The sequence below is a fragment of the Brassica napus genome, chromosome C4, assembly GCF_020379485.1.
Source record: "Brassica napus cultivar Da-Ae chromosome C4, Da-Ae, whole genome shotgun sequence".
NCBI classification, from domain to species: domain Eukaryota; kingdom Viridiplantae; phylum Streptophyta; class Magnoliopsida; order Brassicales; family Brassicaceae; genus Brassica; species Brassica napus.
In genome coordinates, this window is record NC_063447.1 from 7,877,895 (window position 1) to 7,891,829 (window position 13,935).

Sequence of the window (13,935 nt, forward strand, 5' to 3'; positions counted from 1 at the left end):
TATTTTACTATCCGTCGGAATTTCCTCGGAATATTTTCATTTTACCGGGCAAATATTTCGCGAAAATTGAAATTAGAATTCCGACGGAATTCCGACGGATAATGTCCGTCGGACCCTAGGTTTTATAACCACGAGCCCCTTCTTCTTCCCCATTTCTCTCTTCTTCCTCTGCGCTCCTCTCTCTCTTCCTCTCCGGCGATTTCCCCCTGAAATCCGACGATATCTCCGGCGATCTCCCTCTTCTCTTACACAAATCATGTAAGGACCCTATCCCACTCTCTTAGGTTCTATTTGTTAGGTTTTTGTGTAGTTTTGATAGATTTTTGTTAGGGTGATTGGTTAGGATTGTGATTTGGTTGTATAATAGGTTTAGAATTGTGATTTGGTTGAATAATTTGTTTTGTTGAATTGATTTAGAATTTTTTTATAATTTTTTTATTTTTTGTATTTATAAAATCGATTTTTGTATATAAAATCGATTTTTGTATTTTACAAAACGATTTTTCTATATAAATTCGATTTTTTGGATTTTACAAAAAAAAATTCTATATAAATTCGATTTTTTGGATTTTACAAAACATTTTAAATATCTATAAAACTTTTTTGTGATTAAATACTATTATTTGGGATTTAAAAATATTTTTCATATATATATATATTATTAAAACTATTTTTTGTAATTATTAAACAATTTTTATTTATTAAAACTATTTTTGTTTATTAGAACTATTTTTATATATTTATTAAAAAATTTAATATATATAAATCTTTTTCTGTGATTAAATTATTTGGGATTTTTTTTTAATAAAAAAAATTAATTTATATATTTCTGTATTTATTAAATATATTTTTTTTAATTTACAGGTCTCATGATGATCAGACCCGGCCTCGACAGCGTCGTGGTCGTGGTGGTACGGGGAGCCAGTCTCGGGATTCCAGCCATTTTCAGGATTCCCCTTCGCCCCACAGCTCCAACCATACATCTCCCTCTGCTGCACCCGCTCATGCTCCTCTCGCTCCCGCTGCTGCATCCGCTCCTGTTCCTCCGGGTCCTCCGGGAGTGATGAGGGTTGCGGAGTTGGTTCAACAGCCCGGTCGTGACCATCTTCCGTATCTCACTCCGTATCCACATGGACGGGGTCAAACATGGTAATTAAACATTTTTTTTCTTTAAATTTGGATTCATTATTAACCGTTTGTTCTTTTAATAAGGTTCAACCGATCCGGGAACGGGATCAGCGCATGGATCAACCGTATGATGTACTCGGCCCTCGACAGTGGACATCCGACTTTCACTCACTTCCCAACCGACAAGCAGGTTCTGTGGTTTCGTCAGTTTGCGGTAAGTATTCTAATTTTTTACTTATATTTTTAATCTTTAATATAAATTTTCTACTAATTGTGTTTTTTTTTCAGCAAGAGTTCAACTGGAATTCCGATGAGACGCTCTTTATCTATCACCACTTCGTCCATAAAGTAATGGACAACTATGGGAAGCAGATCCACGAGTGGAAGAAGAAGTGGGAAATCAATAAGGTTCGATTTAATTTATTAAACAATTTTTTAATTTATTAAACTATTTTTTAATTTATTAAACTTTTTCTTTTTTTTTAATTAAAAGGTCCCAAAGTCGATGAACGATACGGTCTGGAAGGAGTTGTGTGCGCATTGGGATAAGGAGGAGACGAAAGAAACTTCTTCCACCAACTCCACCAACCGCAGGAGCGACCGTAAAGGGAAGGGCATCTACAAGCATAACTTGGGTGCTCAATCTATTGCCACTCTCGGAGATCGCATGGTAAGTTCAACCGTTTTTTCTTCAATTATTTGAGTTTCAGAATTTAAATTTATTGTGCATTTCTTCTAATTTCTAATGTTTCTTTAATTTTATGTTTTTTTTCAAGGCGGAAGAAAATGATGGCGAGCCGGTCGATGATCTCGCCCTAATGAGGAGGGCGTATACCAACAAGAAGACCGGCCAGATTGATGACGGTCTTGTGAGGGACGTGGTCGACCTGGTCCAAACTCAGGTGGTAGACGAAGTGTCTCAGCTTCAAACCGAGGATGACGCTTCGACGGCTTCGACCAACTTGTCCCGGTTTCGAATCAACGAAATCGTTGAATCCGTAAGTTCTTTTTTTTTTAAGTTCAATTCATTTATTTCTTGGTTTAAATTTCTAAATTTGGCTTTTTTCTATTCAGTCGGTTCCAAAGAAGAAGGGACGTTTGTTCGGTTTGGGTCGTCGCACCCGGTCGGTTCCTCCTTCTTCTGCACCACCGCCCTTTGTTGATCCAGAAGTACTTACGGCTCAGTTGAAGGACAAAGATGATCGAATATCTTTGTTGGAGACCCAGATGGCGGCTCAACAGGCGGGCTATGAGGCACAGAGGAGGCTGAACCAGCAAATGATGGAGATGATGCAGAGGATGTACCCGAACGAGGTGTTCCCGGACGTGCCAGACCCGTAGTTTTTTTTTCCCCAATCTCGGAATGTTTTATTTTTATTTGTGAAACTTTGAATATTAATTAGTATGATTTCAATTTTACTTTTAATTTCATATTTTCGAATTTAAATTTCAGAAATTTTATTTTTTCAAAAAAATTAATATTTTTTACATTTCGAGGAAATTAATTATATTTTTCACTACATCGATCGATGCGTTTTTGAACAAAAACGCATCGATCGATCCGTTTTTTTTAAAAAATATAGCGAGGGACATTTCCCTCGGAATTTTCCGAGGGACAACTCCCTCGGAAAATTCCGAGGAACGGATCCCTCGGAATATACCGAGGGAACAGTTCCTCGGAATAAACCGAGGAAAAAGTCCGTCGGTATACTCCTATCGATCGATGTATATATGTCCAAACACGCATCGATCGATGAACTTCCGAGGAATTATCCCGACGAAGTTCTACCTCGGTATATTCCGAGGACTTTTCCGACAAACAAGGGATCCTCGGAATTTCCTCGGAAATTTATTTCCTCGGAATTCCGTCGGAAAATTCCGAGGGATTTCAGAGGAAAAAAGAAATTCCGAGGAATTATTTCCGACGACGTATTTCGTCGGAATTGCGTCGGAATAACGATATTCCGACGAAATTCCGACGATTTTTTCCCTCAGAATCCTTGATGTTTTCTTGTAGTGATGTATGAACCAGCTAAACATTTTTTTGCAATACATATCAGCATCAAAGCAAAAGGGACATTACGCATTATCAGGATCAAAATTAATTACTCAAACATTAATACATAATTCATATCTTGACGTTGGAAACTTGTGTAGTTAGTGAAAGAAACAGATATCAATCTAAGCTTTTGGCATTTTCTCAAACAAAGGTTCTTCTTCTTTTATTCCTTCTTCTCAATGCCTACCCCGAGAATGTTGGTTTCCATTTGCAATCGATTTTATTTCCCCTTGTGTTATTATTTTATTATATATATTTCTTATGATTTACATGTCAACCTTTTATCAATCGTAGCCTCTACTCCGTTATCATGCCATAGTTCATGATATATACGTACGTATCATTTTTTTTTTTTTTTTTATGACCTTGGTATCCAGAGCCTCGAGAGGATCTGACTAGCGCCAATGACCGTCCACCAAAGCTTAACCGGGCTGTACGTATCATTATATTATGTGTTTGCAATGATATTATGGCTTCGGCACAATCGAATAGGCACACATATAGATATACATTTATTCAAATCCATTAACAAATATGTTATGCTAAAGTTGTTGTTAAGAACAATTTGTCAATCTCATCATAAATCGGTACCTACTAACGTATACGGCATTTGACGAGCCGATGATGGACTTGACAAAGAAATAAAGTAGTATAAGATAAGTGGCAAATCCCATGAAATTTGTAGTAAAATGCCGCAAAATAAATTATGAAATGCATGATTGAGACAAACATTCATTTTATTTATTTTATATTAATTGTGTTAAATGAATAATTTACAATATTGAGATTCATATAAAATATTTTAAAAATCTGATTTTTTTTTTCTTTTCGTATTTGTTTTAACGAGTATACCATAATTTTAGTGGTGTACCAAAATTTAAATCAATAACTAAAAACTAAAAAAAATAACAGAGTTATACAAGGATGCAATTAGACGTAGAAATGATGATAAGATCATATAATTTAAATCAATAACTAAATACTAAAAAAATAACAGAGTTACTAGATTTTGATCCGCGCTTTGAAAGCGCGAGATTGTTTTATATTGAAAATTTTACTAACCCGCCAGCTCACTTATATGTTTAGCTATGGGAGTTCGGTTTTCGGTTCTGTTCCAATTTATTTTTCTTGATTTTCGATTTTTGCCAATTCGGTTATGATTTCGTTTATTCGGTTCAAAAAATATAAAAACCGTTTGGTTATTTATGAATTCGGGTTTAGTTTCGGTTTGGTTATTTTGGTTTTTGGTTTGGATAACAACGTCATGAACCTGATAAAATTTGAGTTCAATTCGGTTTTCGGTTCCCATTTTTGGATAATTTTTAATAATTCGGGTAAAATCATATTTTGGATTTTGTTGGATACTTTATCGTATAACTCTGATAAATTTAAATATTTCGAATAATATTTTGGGCGATTCAGTTCTAAATATCTTGGATAAAAAGTAATAGGGTAATCTATTTTTTTGGGTTGTTCTGTTATAATTTTTAGTATATATAAAATAATTTTAAACTAAAGATAATTAATATTTTAAGGTATATAAATTGTAAGGAAAATTCCATTAAAATACTTGAACTTGAACTTTAAAATACTTGAAAATTCCATTAAGATTTTTAATACCCAAACTTTTTTCGCTACCCAGTTTAGTACCCCAACTAATTATTTTGTTCATTTTAAAATAGGAGGGCACCTAATTATAAAAAATATTTTGATGGGTAAAAAATTGAAATCATGTAATAATAAACATTTGTTAATGATGTAAATTTAGTTCATCTGAAATTGAATTATTTTCAATATAGATGAGTGAATATACATTGGCTCATGAGTCATTGGTTTAGGGTTTGGTAACATATGTTATAGTATTGTATATATCTTTAGGTTAGATTCTGAAATCCTACCTTCATTTTTTTCCTTTTTCAAATTTACTCATATATGTTTAGTAACTATTTAATAACTTGATTTAAACACTTTCTAAGTATTTTTTTTAAGTTTAAGAAAGTGTTTTTTTGCATAGTTAATTGATTTTAGGGTTTGGAAGACTCACAAAAGACTTAAAAAGAAGTTTTCAGACACATCCCGCCTAAATTTTAGTTCCCGCCTAAATTTTGGAATAATTTAGGTTTCCCGCCTAAATCAAAGTCTTCAAGGAGTCTTCCATAAGTCTTCCAGAAGTCTTCCAGAGAAAGTCTTCTCACGGATTAGATCTTAAAAATAATTTAAATTTTTTATAAAAAATATTTTCATGGGCTAAAATTTGAAATCATGTAATAATAAACATTTTTCAATGATGTAAATTTAGTTTATCTAAAATTGAATTATTTTCAACATAGATGAGTGAATGTAGATTGGTTCATGAGTCATTAGTTTAGGGTTTGGTAACATATGTTATAGTATTGTTGGTATCTTTAGGGTTAGATTTGTGATATCTTGCATATTTCCGTTGTGTTATCCATTCACCCATGTGCATTTTGATCATATAGACTAGGATTTAGCCATGTTTAGGTTGCATTTTGCATGCATGAGTCTTTATTAGGTATTGGAGTACCACATGGAGTTCTTGGAGACATTTGGGTGCGTTTGGAGCTCAAAAGAGGTGATAAAGGTGATCATTGGACGAGCAGTGCATGGGAGCAACCCTACCGGAGCGACGCCATGAACTCGTTGTGCCCTACCTCTCAGAGCGACCTTACCAGAGCGACAACACGAGGTCGCTCGCCATTCTCATTTCGGAGCGACCTCCTAGAGCGACAAGGCGAAGTCGCTCCAGCTCCAGAGCGACCTCACCACAGCGACACCCAGAGGTCGCTCGAGTTTGTGTCGAAAACGAGCCGGGAGCGACCTCCCGGAGCGACGTGCCGAGGTCGTTGCGCCTCAATTATTTGGTCGAACTTATGATTAATCAAGGGCCTTTTGGTCATTTGTTATGCACGTTTTTACACTTTCTAAACCTATGTTTAAGTACCTTTTGTAAGCCATTGGAGGCTAATTATCTTTTATCTTAAGAAAACCACCAAAAACCTCTTGGAAAGTTCATCTCTTTGATTCAATTGATCATTTCTGTTATTGCAATCCTGTTGTTTTCATATCGATTCTCTGTATTTCTCTACATGATTAATCTGAAATCCAATATGGGTTTAAGAGGAATCATGGAGATTAGTGAGTAATCACCTTTTGAATTCATGGGTTAGGGAGATTAAGGGTGATTAGGTTAGAGCTAGGATGTCTTAGTGTAGATCATTCTTAGTCCTTGCTTGTAGAGTATTCATAATGCATCTTCTGAGTTGGCTTCTCAAAAGTTGATCTTTAGGCATTTTCCACCCAAAAGGTGTTTGATGAAATGCCTGAGACAACTCTTCTAAGCTTTTAGCATACTTTGCCAAAGACATTTGTTGTTAGAGGTGCTACGATAGCCATTAGACTTGTTAGTAATGATTGCTTTCATATTATTCAACCAAAGACAGTTGATGTTTGAAATGTGTTAGTAAATGAACATTCATTTAGACATAGAGCTTGTTTAGAACTGTGTCTAAGCTTAAGGTTGATAGTTTGATTGATCGTTTGCCATCCTTAGTTCGAAACTTGACCACCCAAGGTCTAATCCCTATGCCCATGAGTTCTCTCTTCCCTTAGTCAAGAAAGTTACTTCATTTATCGCTTTTATTATTCTGAAACTGCATTAGTATTAATCATTAGTTTAGAAATCTTTTAAATCACCGGTTGCACTTAGATTAAGTGAGTACTTTCATTCCCAGTGCTTTGAAATCCCTTAGAATTGGTTCGACAATCTTTTATACTACATCATTTGTCTTAGGAGCCTTGAAAACTCCTAACATCAATTTGAAATCTTATCTTTATTTTTTTTCTTTTTCAAATTGACTCATATATGTTTAGTAACTATTTAATAACTTGATTTAAACGCTTTCTAAGTTTTTTTTTAAGTTTAAGAAAATATTTTTTGCATAGTTAATTGATTTTAGGGTCTGGAAGACTCACAGAAGACTTAAAAAGAAGTCTTCAGACATATCTCACCTAAATTTTAGTAGAATTTATGGCTCCCGCCTAAATTTTGGAATAATTTAGGTTTTCCGCCTAAATCAAAGTCTTCCATAAGTCTTCCATGAGTCTTCCATGAGTCTTCCATAAGTCTTTCAGAAGTCTTCCATAAGTCTTCCATAAGTCTTCCAGAAGTCTTCCAGAAATCTTTCAGAAGTCTTCCAGAGAAAGTCTTCTCATGGATTAGATTTTAAAAATAATTTAAGAATTTTATAAAAAATATTTTCATGGGTTAAAATTTAAAATCCTGTAATAATAAACATTTTTCACTAATGTAAATTTAGTTTATCTGAAATTGAATTATTTTCAAAATAGATGAGTGAATGTAGATTGGTTCATGAGTCATTGTGTTTTTTTGCATAGTTATTTGATTTTAGGGTCTAGAAGACTCACAGAAAACTTAAAAATAAGTCTTCCGACACATCCCGCCTAAATCAAAGTCTTCCATAAGTCTTCCATGAGTCTTACATAAGTCTTCCATGAGTCTTACATAAGTCTTCCAGAAGTCTTCTGGGTCGAAAATATTTAACCTAATTGGAATTTTTGTCTCCACATATAAAGAAAATTTATAGATTCTCTTTCTTCCTCTCAAATGACTGCAAAATAAATGTAATGTTTCTCACTCTAAAACTCTCCAACCTCTCTCTAATCTCTTTGAACATCAAAACACCAAACTTTATATCCATTTTTCACTTTTTCTTATGTCTTCTCACTAATTTATCTTCTTTTTGATGGTTTTTCATTATATGATTCTCATCTTTCACTCTTTCAAAGGTAGATCTCTAAATTTTGGATATGAATTTATGTGTGTGTTTATTTTGTAAGCATAAAATTTTTATTTTTGAAGTTTTTCTCTGTTTTGAAGATATTTGAATGTTTTTGAATTTGCAGGTTTTTCCATATCTGAGAGACTTTGAAAGACTTCTCAGAAGACTCTCAGAAGACTCTCGGAAGACTTCTCAGAAGCCTTCTTAGAAAGTCTTCTAATGCATTTTATGCTAGAAGACTTCCCACGAAGTCTTCAGGAAGTCTTCCGAAGTCTTCTGCCTAAAGTGGTATAAATTTTGGATATATATTTTGTGTGTTTTATATATTAGATTCTAAAAAATTATAGATCTAACCTAATGTGACTGTTTTGTTTATTATCTAAAAAATTATTTTTGAAGTCTTCTCTATTTTGAAGTCATTTGAATGCTTTTGAATATGCAGATTTTTCAGATCTGAGACATATTTTGGAAGACTTCTGGGATAATTCTTGGAAGACTCTCGGAAGACTTCCCACGAAGTCTTCAGAAATTCTTCCAAAGTCTTCTGCCCAAAGTGGTATAAAGAGATGATGTGAAGTGGAGTCCAAGCTTATCTATGTTGAGGAATAGTATCTAGCTGTGTAATAATTTTGTTTATGGTCTTTTTATGATTTGTATGTTTAATATTTTAGTTGTGAATTATTTTGTAAACTTTAAAAGATGTTAATCAAAAGAAAGGTAAATATGTTCATGTTTTGCCAAAAGTACTTGACTTCATTAGAGTTATTGATGCAACGTACCAAAAAATATTTTAATCAATCTACCCACACATAACAAAACACAACAACACAAAAACTTAGTAAAATTTGCTAAAACTAAGAGAGAAGACTTCTCAAGAAACCTTAGTCAAATTCAAAAAAAATCAAAATTGAATTTTAAGCGAAAGTTGAAATTTTAAATCTCATGGAAGTAAATAATAAGTAAATATATAATATAAGGAAAAAATAATAAGTAAATATACAATATAAAAAATAGAAATATTAAATTAAACGATAATAAGTAAATATACAATATATGGAAACATAAATAAAAAGTAAATATACAATATAAGAAATAGAAATGTTACATTAAACATCTTTTGAGGCTCCATGGAGCGTCCACATCAGCAAAAAATACTTATTCCGAAAAAGCCACGTGGGACCTTTTGAGGATCCATAGAGCGTCCACATCAGCAAAAAAAACTTCTTCCGAAAGATGACACGTGGTATTATTACCAAAAAAAAAAAAAAGTAAATATAAATATAAGGAAAAATAAATAATAAGTAAATATACAATATAAGAAATAAAAAAGCTACATTAAATAAATAATAAGTAAATATGCAATATAAAGAAAAAATAATAATTAAATATACAATATAAAAAATAGAAATATTACATCAAACAATAATAAGTAAATATACAATATAAAAAGAAAAAATAAGTAAATATACAATATAAGAAATATAAATGTTACATTAAACATCTTTTGAAGCTCTACAGAGCGTCTACATCAGCGAAAAATACTTATTTCGAAAGAAACCAAGTGGCATTATTACTAAAAAATAATAATAATAAGTATATATGCAATATAAGGAAAAATAATAATAAGTAAATATACAATATAAAAAATTAAAATATTACATTAAACAATAATAAGTAAATATACAATATAAGAAAAATAAATAATAAGTAAATATACAATATAAGAAGTAGAAATATTACATTAAATATATATCATAATATTATCATTTAGGACCTTTTGAGGCTCTTTGGAGCATCCACATCAGCGAAAAATACAACTTCCGAAAAAGCCATGTGCATTATTACTCTTATTCTATAACTGTCAATAATGTAATATTACTATTTCATATAAAAAAGTTAAATAAATAAACTCGAAAATTAGTATAAGAAAATATACAATATAAGAAAATGATAATATTACATTTTTACATTTATTTATACAAAAAGGTTAAATAAATGAACTTAATAATTAAAATAAGAAAATATACAATATAAGAAATGATAATATTAAGTTAAATAAATAAACTTGAAAATTAGAATAATAAAATATAAAATATAAGAAAATAATAATATTACATTTTTACATTTAGTTTTACAAAAGAGGTTAAATAAATAAACTTGAAAATTAAAATAAGAAAATATACAATATTAGAAATGATAATATTAAGTTAAATAAATAAACTCAAAAATTAGAATAATAAAATATACATTATAAGAAAATAATAATATTACATTTTTTACATTTAGTTTTTTTTTATGTCGCTCATTAAATCATTTGGCTGAAAATATTGATCTTGACCGGAATAAGCCAAAAAAACAAGCAATCTCCATTCTTCAAGCCATTTTCCATAATGTAATATTACTATTTCATATATAAAAATGTATAGTTATACATTTTATTATTTCCAAATCCCTACTAATATTGAATTTGACCGGAATAAGCCAAAAAACAAGTCATCTCCATAATGTAATATTACCATTTCATATTAAAAAAACAAGAAATTAGAATAAGTAAATATACATTACAAGAAAAAAAACAAGAAAATTAGAATAAGTAAATATACAATATAAAAAAAGCAATATTATATTTAACATAATATCTGAAATAATGTATAGTATACATTTTTATTATTTTTAAATCTCTACAGATAATATTACATTTTTTTATGAAGAGACGGCTTATTTCTCTCTCAGAAACATGGCTATAAAAACATTTTCCAGCAACATCGAGCTCACACCATAGCCCTTCATCAAAGGACTCCAACAAAAAAACAATGGCTCCACTAACTTTGTAGGGGTTCTTCGCGTTGGAGCATCTCAGAATCGCAGATTGTTATTTGATTATATCCACTGCTGTCAGGCCGCGAGTATTTGGAGCTTGCGGTGTCGATTTTCTATGCCATGCGTTCATGATTTGACTAAGCTTCTCACTTAAAAAAAAAACAAAGAAGAATAAGTTATTGGGGTTAATTGATTCATTGGTTAATTGCGGTGTCGATTTTCTATGCCATGCGTTCATGATTTGACTAAGCTTCTCACTTTTAAAAAAAAAACAAAGCAGAATAAGTTATTGGGACTAATTGATGCATTGGTTAAGCCGAGTCAAGAATGATTTTGTGTGTGTGCTTTGGCAGGTGGGAGTCAAATTTCAATCAGATGGATATATAGCTTATCTATACATGAAATTTGGTTCAATGGTGTTTTGTTAACATCACAGAATCCTTTGTCCATGCCCTTCCACATAAAAGAAATCCCAGTGTGCACTTTTCTATGTTTGGTGAATGACATGGTTACTTATTTACCTGTCAATTTATTTTTGCAGAAAACAGAATTTTACGACATTTATGTTCCGTTGAAGTTTAGAGTGTCTGTGTGTAACCGATTGCATGGTCTTGCATGCTGGTTCGATGTTCTCTTTGATGGAAGGTATCAAGCCATCACAAACTTATATGTTCTGTCTGCACTATTCCTTTACTTTCAAACAAAGAAACAGAAATGCTAACATGTTATTGTAACATCCGTCTCCTACTCTCTCGAGAACGACATGTTACTATCAGTAAAATATCAAATTAAACCGTGTTATTCAAAACCAATTCAAATACAAAGCATTTAATAAAATTAGTCCGAAAGAAATACATCATTAAATTGAATTATAAAAATATTTCAAATAAATCGAATATAAAATTTGTATACATTATTAATTAAAACCGAAATAAATACAATTATCCCAAAGACACCGAACCGTCCAGATATCCAACTACTCGGCAAGCTCACCTGCAATGGGAAGAAAGAGGGGTGATCAACAGGGGAATCACTCAGTGAGGTATGGGATGTTAAACCGCAAACCACTGGCTCAGTACGTAGCACTACGACTATATAGGCGTAGCTCTAGCATGAAACAAACACGACACCTATTGTGCCACACATAACAATCAATGCACTTATAAGACATAGCTATTCTTTGCACCCCGCATTATCCTCGTACGGATATAAATATTTATATTCATGTATACCAAAAGTATGCGTAGTACAAAAGTGCTTCCATGTACTCCCACATTCTCCTCATACACAATGATACGTAGTATAGAAGTACTTCCCTATACTCCCGCAGCTCATGCGTGGTACAGAAGTGCTTCCCTGTACGCCCCGCAATCTCTACACAAACAATTGCCACGTCTCATACGTGGTACATAAGTGCTTCCATGTACACCCCGTAATCTCCACACAAATAGGCCGATACAGAAGTACTTCCGTGTATCCGGCTAACCAATCCATACTATATGTATACTTATATATAACCGTCTTTTAACATCAAACAAATCAATCAACAGTTGAATCATCTAATTCCCTATTTCGGTTTAGACAAAAAATAAAATAAAAACAAACAAGACACCAGTTAAACTCGATTCACAGAGACAGAACATGTTTCGAAACTAAACTTTTCATTATAGTAGTACTAAACTAGCACAAAATTAAACGGAATAACCCTCACCTTAGCCAATATTAGAGATTCATCGGATAATACTCGGGAACTGATATGCCTCGTCAAACGTCTAGGCTTTAGAGAGAATGACTTGGCAAACAAATCACCCATAAGGTCTTTAATTCTTTCCTACGCATGCCATGTTAAAAGTGTAGGTTAAATATATTTCTTGTATCACAAGAAACAACTTATGTCACAATTAACCTTCACGGCTTAGAATCGTAATGGCGGATCTCTCCGGTGACTCACGGTTGGGATCACGGCTGGTCAGACTGAAACGGCTCCGGTCGTGGTGCTTGGTGGTGTTGATGCGTGCCGGTGGCGTCAAGATGCGACAGCTCCAGCTCGTACATATCTTCTCCACGGTGACAACGGATCTCTAGTAACACGAGCCACTCCTTCGGTGAAGGCGCTGGCTCCAGTGGCATGGCTCACGGTTAATTGGACAGCACGGTGATGGAAACCACAAAGGAAAGTCATGGATCAATGAAGCAATGGAGAAGAAGATAACGATAAGAGAGGAGGAAGAAGAAGGTATGAAGAGAGAGATAAGTAAAATAAGGGAGGCGGCTCACGTTCTTTTGACAAAGAAGGAGATACACAAATATATAATTAGGTATAGAAACATATATACACGATTAATAATAAAAGAAATTACAGCTCGGTTTGGTTTTATAGATAATTAATTATAATTTGAATTAAACCAATACCGGTTTAAAGAGAAGCTGGGTCACGGTCGTTACAATTCTTCTCCACTTAACTGGAATTCGTCCTGAATTCTAAAAAGAACCCGAAAGGAACTTTGACAACTACGAAGAAAAAAAGAAAGATAAAGCAAACAATGGAAACGAATTGAAACTTGATCTTCATCCACACCAAAAGAAAAAGTCAGAAACGCTAACGACTAAACGAATGATTCTGGACAGAAGGGTGTCACCTTTATTTTGAAATTCCCAATCCCCAAGAAACATTAAAAATTGCTAAAATTCGAGTCCCATAAATCGCCATCCCAGGTCGGACCTGGGACGGAACCCTGCTCTGATACCAAATTGTAACACCCGTCTCCTCCTCTCTCGAGAACGACATGTTACTATCAGTAAAATATTGAATTAGACCGTGTTATTCAAAACCAATTCAAATACCAAAGCATTTAATAAAATTAGTCCGAAAGAAATACATCATTAAATTGAATTATAAAAATATGTCAAATAAATCGAATATAAAATTTGTATACATTATTAATTAAAATCGAAATAAATACAATTATCCCAAAGACACCAAACCGTTCAGATATCCAATTACTCGGCAAGCTCACCTGCAATGGGAAGAAAGAGGGGTGAGCAACAGTGGAGTCACTCAGTGAGGTATGGGATGTTAAACCGCAAACCACTAGCTCAGTACGTAGC

General features: G+C 32.8%; 1 long non-coding RNA gene across 1 annotated transcript; it reads right to left on the reverse strand.

Annotated features, from left to right (window-relative positions):
• Positions 1-11,628: 11,628 nt before the first annotated feature.
• On the reverse strand, positions 11,629-12,658 carry LOC125585551. Its single transcript, XR_007322537.1, has 2 exons — positions 12,539-12,658; positions 11,629-11,820 (listed from the first exon to the last, which is right to left on the reverse strand). It is a non-coding gene; the product is annotated as an uncharacterized LOC125585551 (long non-coding RNA).
• Between the last annotated feature and the right edge of the window lie 1,277 nt (positions 12,659-13,935).